General features: G+C 45.9%; 3 non-coding genes across 3 annotated transcripts; 2 read left to right on the forward strand and 1 right to left on the reverse strand.

The window, feature by feature from the left end:
• Positions 1 to 771: 771 nt before the first annotated feature.
• trnap-ugg (transfer RNA proline (anticodon UGG)) lies at positions 772 to 854 on the forward strand. Its single transcript has one exon. It is a non-coding gene; the product is annotated as a tRNA-Pro (tRNA).
• Positions 855 to 9,741: 8,887 nt separating this feature from the next.
• trnas-uga (transfer RNA serine (anticodon UGA)) lies at positions 9,742 to 9,823 on the reverse strand. Its single transcript has one exon. It is a non-coding gene; the product is annotated as a tRNA-Ser (tRNA).
• Positions 9,824 to 12,139: 2,316 nt separating this feature from the next.
• Positions 12,140 to 12,234, forward strand: trnar-ucu (transfer RNA arginine (anticodon UCU)). Its single transcript has 2 exons — positions 12,140 to 12,176; positions 12,199 to 12,234. It is a non-coding gene; the product is annotated as a tRNA-Arg (tRNA).
• The last annotated feature ends 428 nt before the right edge of the window (positions 12,235 to 12,662 follow it).

Here is a 12,662-nt window from a genome sequence, read left to right on the forward strand (position 1 = left end):
AGGAAAGATGTTATTGCACTAGAGAGGGTACCGAGGAGATTTACTAGGATGTTGCCAGGACTGGAAAATTTTTGCTATAATAAAGATTGGATAGGGTTGGGTTGTTATCTTTGGAGCAGAGTAGGTGGGGGGAAGACATAATTGAGGTGCATAAAATTCTGAGGGGCCAAGATACAGTGGATAGGAAGGACCTATTTCCCTTAGCAGAAATGTCAATGATCAGGGGCGTAGATTTAAAGTAACTGGTAAAATGATTAAAGAGGAGTTGACAAGAACCATTTTCACACAGAGAGTGGAGCGGATCTGGAAGTCACTACCGATCACATTAATAGAAAGCACTATGGATATGTACTTGAAGTGCTGTAACCTACAGGGCTACGCACCCAGAGCTGGAATGTGGGATTAGGCAAAATATCTTTTTCGTCCGGCAAAGACACGATGGGCCGAATGGCCTCCTTCTCTGGCGTAAATTTCTGTATTTCTATGATCTCTGCCCTTAATCTTCAATATTCCAGGGAACACAAGCCTAGTTTATGTGATCTCTGCTCATAGCCTAACCCTTGGAGCCCTGGTAACACACTCGTGAATCTGCACCGCACTCCCTCCAAGGTCAATATATCCTTTCTAAGGTGCAGTGCGCAGAACTGTACACAGTGGCCTAACCAGGCCTCTGTGCAGCTGTCAGACAACTTCCTTCCATTTATATTGTGCAGGGCAGTTGTCTAATAGTTTGCACAGGTCATTTCACTGTTGAAAGGTTGAGTTTGTACAGCTGTGATGGCCGAGTGGTTAAGGCGTTGGACTTGGAATCTAATGGGGGTTTCCCCACGCAGGTTCAAATCCTGCTCGCAGCGATTCTATAGCAAATTCTTTATTTTATTTAATTGGTTCACTGTGGAGATCACTGGCCCCGAAACTGATCAGAATTCCCTCCACTGCACGTTATTACACTGTATAACCCAAAGCTGTTGTTCCAATTGGAAACACTAATTTATCATCAATTAGAAATTGTGGATTTGTTTGAAGCTATTTGCAAAGATCAGTGAGAAATTTGCACATAAGACAACACGTAAAAATTCCATTTAATAAAGAACCCTGCAATGTTTGGAAGGAAAAGAGTGGAAAAGCGGTTTGGTTTTCTAAAGTTGAACATGAATTAAAAAGTGTGTAAAATGACCGCAGTAGGACTCGAACCTGCAATCTTCTGATGACATCAGAATTTACACCAAAGTCAGACACCTTTTCAATTAAGCCACGCAGCCACACAAATATGCCCTAAACAAATCCTAATAATGAGTGATTAAACTCCGTCATTGTGTTCATTTCAATAACAACAGAGAATGCTGGAAACACTCAGCAGGTCAGGCAGCATCGAGTGAGGGCGAAACAGAGTTAAACTTTCAGGTCGAACCCTTCGTCAGAACTGGAAAAGGTTAGGGAAGAGGGATTTTTAAGCAGGGGTGGGTGGAGGCGAGGTAAGAACAAAGGAAATGTCTGTGATAGAATGGAAGGCAGGAGAGATTGACTTACAAAAGGGATGATGGTGTTTGGCAATAGGAGAGGTAATAGGACAAGTTAACGAATAACAGATGGCTCAAGATGAGGTGTGAATGATTATGGCAGAAACATTAACAACTGTCATGTGAGGAAACATGAGAATCAATTAAGAAAATAAAAGAAATACAGGGGCCAATTTATAGTCTGAAATTGTTGAACTCGGTGTTAAGTCCAGAAGGCTGTAAAGTGCCTAACAGAAAGATGAGGTACTGTTCCTCGAGCTTACATAGAGCTTCATTGGAACAGTGTAACAGGCCAAGGAAGGAGAGATCAGAGAGGGAGTGGAGCAGATAATTATAGTGACAGTTGACCAGAAGCTCTGGGTCACACTTGCCGACTGTTCTGCAAAGCGGTCACCCAATCTCCATTTGGTGTCACAATGTAGATTCAGCGAATACAGTATACTAAATTGTAAGAAGTACATGTAATCGCTGATTCACCTGGAAGGAGTGTTTGGTGCCCTGGGCGATGGGAAGGAAGGAGGTAAAAAGGGCAGGTGTTGAATCTGCTGCACTTGCATGGGATGGTGCGGGGCAAAGGAGAAGGGGTGTTGGGGTGATAGAGGAGTGGACCAGGCTGTCATGGAGGGAGCGGTCCCTTCGAAATGCTGAAAGGGAGGAGGGGAAGATGTGTTTGGTGGTGGGATCATGCTGGAGGTGGTGGAAATGGCGCAGGATGATTCGTTGAATGTGGAGGCGGGTGGGGTGAAAGGTGAGGACAAGGGGGGAGCCCTATTATGTTTCTGGGAGTGAGCGGAAGGGGTGAGAGCTGCCGTGCGGGAAATGGAACAGACGCGGTCGAGTGTCATGTCAACCATGTTAGAGGGGGTCCCTCAGTTGAGGAAAATGTAAGACATACCGGAAGGACTGGTATGGAAGGTGGCCTCATCAGAACAGATGCAACAGAAACAGAGAAACTGGGAGAATGGAATAGAATGGAATGGATAAATCCCCAGGGACTGATAATCTACATCCTAGTGTACTTAAGGAAGTGGCCTAGAAATAGTAGATGCATTGCTGGTCATCTTCCAAAATTCGATAGACTCTGGAACAGTTCCCATGGATTGGAGGGTAGCTAATGTTACCCCACTATTCAAAAAAGGTGGAAGAGAGAAAACGGGGAATTATAGACCGGTACGACTGACATCGGTAGTGGGGGAAATGCTATGTGGATGTGGTGTATTTGGACATTCAGAAGGCTTTTGAGAAGGTCCCACACAAGAGATTAGCGTGTAAAGTTAAGGCACATGGGATTGGGGGCAAGGTACTGACTTGGATAGATAACTGGTTGGCAGACAGGAAGCAAAGAGTTGGAAAAAACGGGTCTTTTTCCGAGTGGCAGGCAGTGACTAGTGGGGTACCACAGGGATCGGTGGTAGGACCCCAGTTATTCACAATATATATTAATGATCTAGACGAGGGAACTAGATGTAATATCTCCAAGTTTGCAGATGACACAAAGCTGGGTGGGCATGTGTGCTGTGAGGAGGATGCCGAGAAACTCCAGTATGATTTGGACAGGTTGGGTGATTGGGAAGAAGCATGTCCGATGCAGTATAATGTGGATAAATGCGAGGTTGTCCACTTTGGTGGCATAAACAGGAAGGCAGATTATTATCTGAACGTCAATAGATTGGGAGAAGGGGAAGTGCAACTAGACCTGGGTGTCCTTGTGCACCAGTCGCTGAAGGTAAGCATGCAGGTGCAGCAGGCGGTTAAGAAGGCAAATGGTATGTTGGCCGTCGTAGCGAGAGGGGTCGAGTACAGGAACAAGGATGTCTTGCTGCATTTGTACAGGGCCTTGGTGAGACCACATCTTGAGCATTGTGTGCAGTTTTGGTCACCTTATCTGAGGAAGGATGTTCTTGCCATGGAGTGAGAGCAGTGAAGATTCACCAGACTGATACCTGGGATGGCAGGAATGACATATGAGGAGAGATTGGGTCGATTGGTCTTATACTCGCTGGAGTTTAGAAGAATGAGAGGTGATCTCATTGATACTTATAAAATACTAACAGGACTAGACAGACTAGATGCAGTAAGGATGTTCCCAATGGCCGGGGATTCCAGAACCAGGGGTCACAGCCTAAGGATAAGGGGTAAGCCATTTAGGACAGAGATGAGGAGGAATTACTTCATCCAGAGAGTGGTGAACCTGTGGAATTCTCTACCACAGGAGTCAGTGGAGGCCAATTCATTAAATATATTCAAGAAGGAGTTAGATATATTTCTTAAGGCTAAAGGGATCAAGGGATATGGGGAGAAGGCAGGGACAGGGTACTGAATTTGGATGATCTGCCATGATCTCATTGAATGGTGGAGCAGGCTCGAGGGGCTGAATGGCCTACTCCTGCTCCTATCTTCTCTGTCTCTATGTTTCTATGAGCCCTTACAGCAAGCGTGGTGGGAGGAAGTGTGGTCCAGGTAGCTGTGGGAGTCAGTGGGCTTATAGTGGATGTTGGTCGATAGCCTATCCCCAGAAATGGAGACAGAGAAGTCGAGGAAGGGAAGGGAAGAGTCGGAGTGGGACCATGTGAAGGTGAGGGAAGGGTGGAAATTGGAGGCAAAGTGAAAGAAATTATCTAGTTCAGGGCGAGAGCAGGAAATGGCACCAATACAATCAACGATGTACCGGAAAAAGAGGTGAGGAAGGGGACCTGAGTGGGACTTGAACAAAGAAATTTCCACATATCCCACAAAAAGGCAGGCATAGCTAGGGCCCATGCAGGTACCTATAGCAACACCATTAATTTGGAGGAAGTGAGTGGAATCAAAGGAGAAGGTGTACAATGAGAGAACAAGTGCAGCCAGGCGGACAAAGGCGGTGGTGGATGGGGACTGGTGGGGTGTCTGTTCAAGGAAGAAGTGGAGCCGCTTAAGGCCGTCCTGGTGGTGGATGGAGGTGCAGAGGGAATGGACATCCAGAGTGGAAAGGAGACGTTTGGGGCCAGGAAACTGGAAACTGTTAAAATACGGAGGGTATTGGAAGAGTCGCGCATGTAGGTGGGAAGGGACTGGACAAGTCGAGAAAAAATAGAGTGAAGATAGGAAGAAATCAGTTCTGTGGAGCAAGAACAGGCTGCAACAATTGGTCAACCAGGGCAGTCCTGTTTGTGGATCTTGGGAAGGATGTAGAAGTGGGCAATGCAGTGTTGAGGATCTGAGAGATTGGCGGCCATGGGGGGAAGATCTCCAGAGGAGATGAGGTCAGTGACAGTCTTGGAAACAATTGCTTGATGTTCAGTAGTGGGGTCATGGTCCAGGGGGATGTAGGAGGAGCTGGCAGAGAGTTGCCGTTCAGCCTCCGGATGGTAGAGGTCGGTTCTCCAAACAACAACAGCACCATCTTTGTCAGCAGGTTTAATAACAATGTTAGGGTTGGATCGGAGAGAACGGAGCGCTGCAAGTTCAGAGGGAGATAGGTTGGAGTGGGTGAGGGGAGCAGGGAACTGGAGATGGCCGATGTCATTTCAGTCTCATTCTTTGCACTCCAAACCAACAGAAAGAGTAGACAATGGTAATGCAGTAGGTGTAATTTATCTGGATTTTCAGAAGGCCTTCGATAATGTACGCCATAATAGACTGATGAACAAGGTCATAGAATCCGGAGTCAGGCGAGAAGTAGTGGAATGGATTGCTGGCTGGCTTAAGGAGAGAAGGCAGATAGTCCGACTGCCGGGTAGTTTATTCACAGTGGCAGAAGGTGGGTAGTGGTGTTCCACAAGTATCTGAGCTGGAGCCACTGCTGTTCCCAATTTATATTAACGATTTAGACTTAGTGATCAGAAACACAATTTATAAATTTGCAGATGACACCAAATTGGAGGGGAGAGTCAATACTGAGGAGGACTGCAGCAAGTTACAGGAGGACATTAATGAACTTGCAGAATGGGCATAGAATTGGCAAATGAATTTGAACACAGATAAGTGTGACGTTTTTCATTATGTTAGGAGAATAGGGAGGTCACTTATTTCTTGGCGGGTGCAAGTCTAGGTGGGGTAGAGGAACAAAGGGATCTCGGAGTACAAATGCACAAATCACTGAAAGTTGTTACACAGGTTAACAAGGCCATATATAAAGCAAACCAAGCACTACGGTTTATTTCTGGATGGATAGAATTGAAAAGTAGGGGAATTATGCTAAACCAGTACCAAACCTTGGTTAGACCAAGGGTACAGTGAAGATTTACAAGGAAGATACCAGAAATGTGAGGGTTTACATTTCAGGAAAGGATTAACAGGCTGGGTCCCTTTTCATTTGAAAAAAGAAGGCTGAGAAGTGAGCTAATAGAGATCTTTAAAATTATGAAAGGTTTTTACAGAGTGAATATAGAGAGAATGTTTCCACTTGTGGAGAAGAGCATAACTAGAGGCCATCAATATAAGATAGTCAGCAAGAAATCCAATCGGGAATTCAGCAGAAACGTCTTTACCCAGAGAGTGGTGAGAATGTGGAGCTCGCTACCACAGGGAGTGGTTGAAGCGAATAGTTTAGATGCATTTAAGGGGAGGCTAGGTTAGAACATGAGGGAAAAGTGAACAGAGGGTGATGCTGATAGATTTAGATGAGGAAAGACGGGAGGAGGATCGAGTGGAACATAAACGGTGGCATGGACTGGTTGGACCGAACGGTCTGTTTCTGGCGGTATGATAAAAATGAGTGATTAAACCCCGGGATTGTATTTATTTCATATCTATTCTTTGCATTCCAAACCAATCAGCGGCTGTGAACCGTTCACTGATTGAAATACGAGAAGTCCTGATGGATCTGGAATTGTTCATTTAATGTTGGAAACCTCCGCAGGTCATAACTCAGGATTTCCAGCTTTCCTTCAAAGTATTGCAGGTCCCGTGTGAATTTCCATCCAAACTTTTCAACAAATAACAAAATCAAGAAACTACCCTCTCTACCAAAAATCAAATGGCCTGTACGGGAATCAAACCCACGACCTTGGCACCACGCTCTAACCAACTAAGCTAACCAGCTATCGGGTTTTGTTTATGTGTATAAGCTTATATTTTCGAGACTCTAGCTGACGATTTCCTGCATTAATCTTTCAGCATACAACCTGCAGTTGTCAATCATACACTATCCTATCGGCAAACACTGTACATATGTCACTCTGTGCCACACATGACAACAGCCAACACAAGTGCCAGGCAATGGCCAGCTCCAACAAGCAAAAGTCTAACCACCGCCCCTTCACATTCAACAGCATGACCATCACCGAATCCGCCACCACCATCATCAACAACAACTTGCATTTATATAGCACCTTTAACGTAGTAAAACGTCCCAAGGCGCTGCACAGGCGTATTTTCAGACAAAACATTTGACACCAATCCACATAAGGAGAAATTAGGGCAGGTGACCAAAAGCTTGGTCAAAGAGATAGGTTATAAGGAGCATCTTAAAGGAGGAAAGAGAGGTGGACAGGTTTAGGCAGGGAATTCCAAAGCTGAGGGCAACAGGAAGGTTGAGCGATTATAATCAGGGATGCTCAGGAGAGCAGGATTAGAGGAGCGCAGATATTTCAGGGAGTTGTGGGGCTAAAGGACATTACAGAGATAGGGAGGGGCGAGGCCGTGGAGGGAATAGAAAAGCAAAATATTATTAAAATGGAGAGAGACTACAGAATGCTGCGGTTAAGAGGGATCTGGGTGTCCTCGTACATGAAACACAAACAGTTAGCATGCAGTAATTAAGTAGGCAAATGGAAGGTTGGCCTTTATTGCAAGGGGCTTGGAGTATAAAAGTAGGGAAGTCTTGCTACAACTGTACAGGTGAGGCCACGCCTAGAGTACTGCATACATTTTTGTTCTCCTTATTTAAGGAGGGATATACTTGCATTGGAGACAGTTCAGAGAAGGTTCTCTAGGTTGATTCCTGGGATGAAGGGATTGTCTTAGAGGAAAGGTTGAGCAGGTTGGGCCTATACTCATTGGAGGTTAGAAGAATGAGAGGTGATCATATGGAAACATATAAGATTCTGAGGGGGCTTGACAGGGTAGATGCTGAGAGGCTGTTTTCCCTCATGGGGGAATCTAGAATCAGGTGGCATAGTTTCAGAATAAGGATTTGTCCATTTAAGACGCAGATGAGGAGGAATTTCTTCTCTCAGAGGGTTGTGAATCTTTGGAATTATCTACCCGAGAGAGCTGTGGATCCTGAATCATTGATGATATTCAAGGCTGAGATAGACAGATTGTTGAACTGTCGGACAGTCAAGGGTTAAGGGGGAACAGGCAAAAAAGTGGAGTTGAGGCCAAGATCAGATCAGCCATGACCTTATTGAATGGTGGAGCAGGCTCGAGGGGCCAAATGGCCAACTCCTGCTCCTATTTCTTATGTTCTTATGTTCTTATAAGGGCAGCAGGTGCATGGGAACACCATCAACTCCAAGTTCCCCTCCAAGTTACACACCATCCCGACATGAAAATATATCACCATAACTTCATCGTCACTAGGTCAAAATCCTAGAATTCCCTCCCCAACAGTACTATTGGAGTACCTTCACCGCATTGACTGCAGTGGGTCAAGAGCGGTTCTCACGACCACCTTCTCAAGGGCAATTAGGGATGGACAATTAATGCTGGCCTTGCCAGCGATGCCCAAGTCCTAGGAACAAATTACATTAAATTAAAATAGTCACGACTGGATGTGGCAGGATTGCAGAGCTTTGATCAGATCCGTTGGTTGTTGGATCGCTTCGCTCTGTCTACACATGCTGTTTCCATAGCTTAGCATGTGTGTAGTCCTGTGTTGTAGCTGCATCAGGTTGGCACTTCATTTTAGGTATGCCTGGTGCTGCTCCTGAAATGCTCTTCTGCACTCCTCATTGAACCAGGGTTGGTCCCCTGTCTTGATGCTAATGGTAGGGTGAGGGATATGCCAGTTAATAAGGATACAGATTGTGGTGGAATACAATTCCAAAACTGAGGCCCCCTCTGCTCTCTCGGGTGGACATAAAAAATCCAATGGCACTATTGGAAGAAGAGCAGGGGGTGGTGAGGTTTACCCCGGTGTCCTGCAGCCAATATTTATCCGCAAATCACCATCACTAAAACAGGTTATCATCGATTATCACATTGTGGGAGCTTGCTGTGCACAAATTGGCTGCTGCTGTTTTTCCTACATTACAACAGCGACTACAACTTCATTGCCTGTAAAGCGCTTTGAGACGTCCTCAGGTGAAAGGCGCTGTAGAAATCAGAGTCTTTCTTTTACAGCCTTCGAAGTCACAGAATCACAGAAACCCCACAGTGCAGATAGAGGCAATTTCGGCCCATCGAGCCTGCACCGACACATATCCCACCCGATCCCCGTAACCCCTACACCAACACATATCCCACCCTATCCCCGTAACCCCACGTATTTAATCCCCCGAACACAAAGGTTCAATTTATCATTGCCAATCAACCTAACCCGCACATCTTTGGACTGTGGGAGGAAACCGGAGCACTGACAACTGACAAAAACCAAAAATCAACATAAATTGAATTTAACAGCAAAAAGATTTAAGGCAGACCTGTTAGCTCAGTAGGTTAGAGCGTGGTGCTAATAACGCCAAGGTCGCGGGTTTGATACCCGGATGGGCCATTTTCTTTTTGATGGTGTGGGTAGTTTCTTAATATTACTATTTGCTGAAAAGATTGGAGCTGTAATACTTTGAAGCAAAGCTACAAAACCTTAGTTCTGCCGAGAGCTCAAGGAACTGGAAGGTTGACCCTGTGTCTATCTGTCCACAGATTGCGCTGATCTACAAATTGTTCCTACTGGTCGCGTGGCCTAATGGATAAGGCGTCTGACTTTGATATTAATTCTGAGGTTATCAGAAAGTTACAGGTTCGTGGCCTGCCACGGTCTTTTTACACACTTTTTAATTCGTGTTCAGCTTTATAAAACCAAACCGTGTTCCCACTTAGTAGCTGAAGGTGATTCCCTACCAAACACTCCAGGGCTCTTTATTAATTCGTATTTTTGATGCTGCTTTGTGTTTGTATTGCTTACTAGTTCCCAACAAATCCACAATATCTAATTGATGCCGATAAATTATTAGTGTTTCAATTGGAACTTTGGGTTACTCAGTGTAATAAAGTGCAGTGGAGGGAATTCTGATCAATTTCGGGGCCAGTGATCGCCACAGGGATCCGATGAAATAAAATAAAGAATTTGCATCAAAGTCGCTGCGAGCAGGGTTCGAATCTGCGCGGGGAAACCCCGTTGGATTTCAAGTCCAACGCCTTAACCACTCGGCCATCGCAACTGCACATTAACAGTGAGAAAATACTTCCTACTGTGAGTGAGTCAGGAACTAGCTCAGAGAAGACTGGTCACAAATACTCACCGATAAATCCATCAGGGAATTCAGGATTAACATCTTTGGCCAAAGAGTGCTGAGAATGCAGTAGTTGAGGCGAATACTACAGATGCATTTAAGAGGAAGGGAGAAAGGAATAGAAGGATATGCTGATAGGATTTTTTAAATTCGTTTATGGGATGTGGGTGCGCTGGCACGGCCAGCATTAAATGCCCATCCCTAATTGCCCCTTGAGAAGGTGGTGGTGAGCCGCCTTCTTGAACCGCTGCAGTCCGTGTGGTGAAGGTACTCCCACAGTGCTGTTAGGGAGGGAGTTCCAGGATTTTGACCTAGCGACGATGAAGGATCGGCAATATACTTCTAAGTCAGAATGGTGTGTGACTTGGAGGGGAACTTGGAGGTCGGGGTGTTCCCATGCGCCTGCTGCGCTTGTCCTTCTAGGTGGAAGAGGTTGCGTGTTTGGCAGGTGCTGCTGAAGAAGCCTTGGTGAGTTGCTGCAGTGCATCTTGTAGATGGTACGCACTGCAGCCACGGTGCGCCGGTGGTGGAGGGAGTGAATGTTTAAGGTGGTGGATGGGGTGCCAATCAAGCGGGCTGCATTGTCCTGGATGGTGTCGAACTTCTTGAGTGTTGTTGGAGCTGCACTCATCCAGGCAAGTGGAGAGTATTCCATCACACTCCTTACTTGTGCCTTGTAGATGGTAGAAAGGCTTTGGGGAGTCAGGAGGTGAGACACCCGACGCAGAATGCCTAGCCTCTGACCTTCTCTTGTTGTCACAGTATTTATGTTCAATGGTAACCCCCAGGATGTTGGTGGTCAGCTCCTTTGCTCATGTTGGACCAAGGTTTTAATGAATCGGGAGCCGAGTGCTCTTCGCAGAACCCAAACCGGGCATCAATGAGCAGGTTATTGGTCAGTAAGTGACACTTTACAGCACTGTGGATGACACCTTCCATCACTTTGCTGATGATTGAGAGTAGAGAGTAGACTGATGGGGCGGTAATTGGCTGGATTGGATTTGTCCTGCTTTTTGTGGACAGGACATACCTGGGCAGTCGTCCACATTGCTGGATAGATGCCAGTGTTGTAGCTGTACTAGAACAGCTTGGCTGGAGCACAAGTCTTCAGAATGATAGCCGGGGTGTTGTCAGGGCCCAGAGCCATTGCTGTATCCAGTATGTCAGCCTTTTCTTGATATCACGTGGAGTGAATCGAATTGGCTGAAGGCTGGCTTCTGTGATGGTGGGGACCTCAGGAGGAGGCTGATATGGATCAGGCCAGGTTGTCCGTATAGTTTCATTTTTATTATTTTGTTTCGTAGCGGATTGTTACAACTAAGTGGCTTACTAGGCAATTTCAGAGGGCAGTTAAGAGTCAACCACATTGCTATGGGACTGGAGTCACACAAAGGCCAGACCAGGTAAGGACGGCAGATTTCTTTCCCTGAAAGACATTAGTGAACCAGATGGGTTTTTACGACAATCCGATAGTTTCATGGTTAGCATTACTGATTCTAGTTTATTTGGGGGGTGAGGAGAAATAGAGAAGGAGGAGCCTCGTGTGGAGACCAGTTCGTGCAAATGGACTGTTTCTGTGGGGCAGACTCTATAATATTATGTAACACCCGTTTTAATCAGACACAGAATGATCCGGGACTGACAGCACATCCCTTTTAAACAGACACAGCATGACCAGGGACTGACAGCACATCCCTTTTAAACAGACACAGAATGATCCGGGACTGACAGCACATCCCTTTTAAACAGACACAGAATGATCCGGGACTGACAGCACATCCCTTTTAAACAGACACAGAATGACCCGGGACTGACAGCACATCCCTTTTAAACAGACACAGAGTGATCCTGGACTGACAGTACATCCCTTTTAAAAAGACACAGAATAATCCGGGACTAACAGCACATCCCTTTTAAACAGACACAGAATAATCCGGGACTTAACGCATGTCCCTTTTAAACAGACACAGAATGATCCGGGACTGACAGCACATCCCTTTTAAACAGACACAGAATAATCCGGGACTGACAGCATGTCCCTTTTAAACAGACACAGAATAAACCGGGACTGACAGCATGTCCCTTTAAACAGACACAGAATGATCCGGGACTGAAAGTAGACCCCTTTTAAACAGTCATGGAATGCTGCCTGACCTGCAGAGTGTTTCCAGCATTTCATCTGTTTATATTTCAGATTTCCAGCATCAGCACTATTTTGCTTTTGTAACAGAGCATTACATAATTGGCTCTGTGGCGCAATGGATAGCGCATTAGACTTCTAATTTGTGTAGACAGATTAAGGTATTCAAAGGTTGTGGGTTCGAGTCCCACCAGAGTCGGATTTTGGGTCAGGGTTCGGTGGTTCCTACACTAACGGTACATTTTGCAGTAAATCGGTAATTCAGAGAAGGGAAACTACCGCCCGACACTTTCCCTCTGAGTACTCTGAACCCCTGAGTCAGTTACACAGAAGCAGGAGGAGGCCATTCAGTCCCATGGCCGTTTTACATAGGAACAGGAGGAGACCATTCAGTCCCATGACCCTTTTACACAGTAACAGGAGGAGGCCATTCAGCCCCTTTAGCCTGTTATACAGGAACAGTAGGAGGCCGTTCAGCCCCTCGAGCATGTTACACAGGGACAAGAGGAGGCCTTTAACGCCTCGAGCCTGTTGCATTGGACAGGAGGAAGCCGTTCAGCGATACAAGATCTGTACAAGAACAGTAGAACTCCATTCAGCCCCTCGAACCTGTTACATAGGATGAAG

Source organism: Somniosus microcephalus, unplaced genomic scaffold, assembly GCF_052327205.1.
Source record: "Somniosus microcephalus isolate GS21.2 unplaced genomic scaffold, FLI_Smic_1.0 unresolved_chr8, whole genome shotgun sequence".
In the NCBI taxonomy this organism is placed as follows: domain Eukaryota; kingdom Metazoa; phylum Chordata; class Chondrichthyes; order Squaliformes; family Somniosidae; genus Somniosus; species Somniosus microcephalus.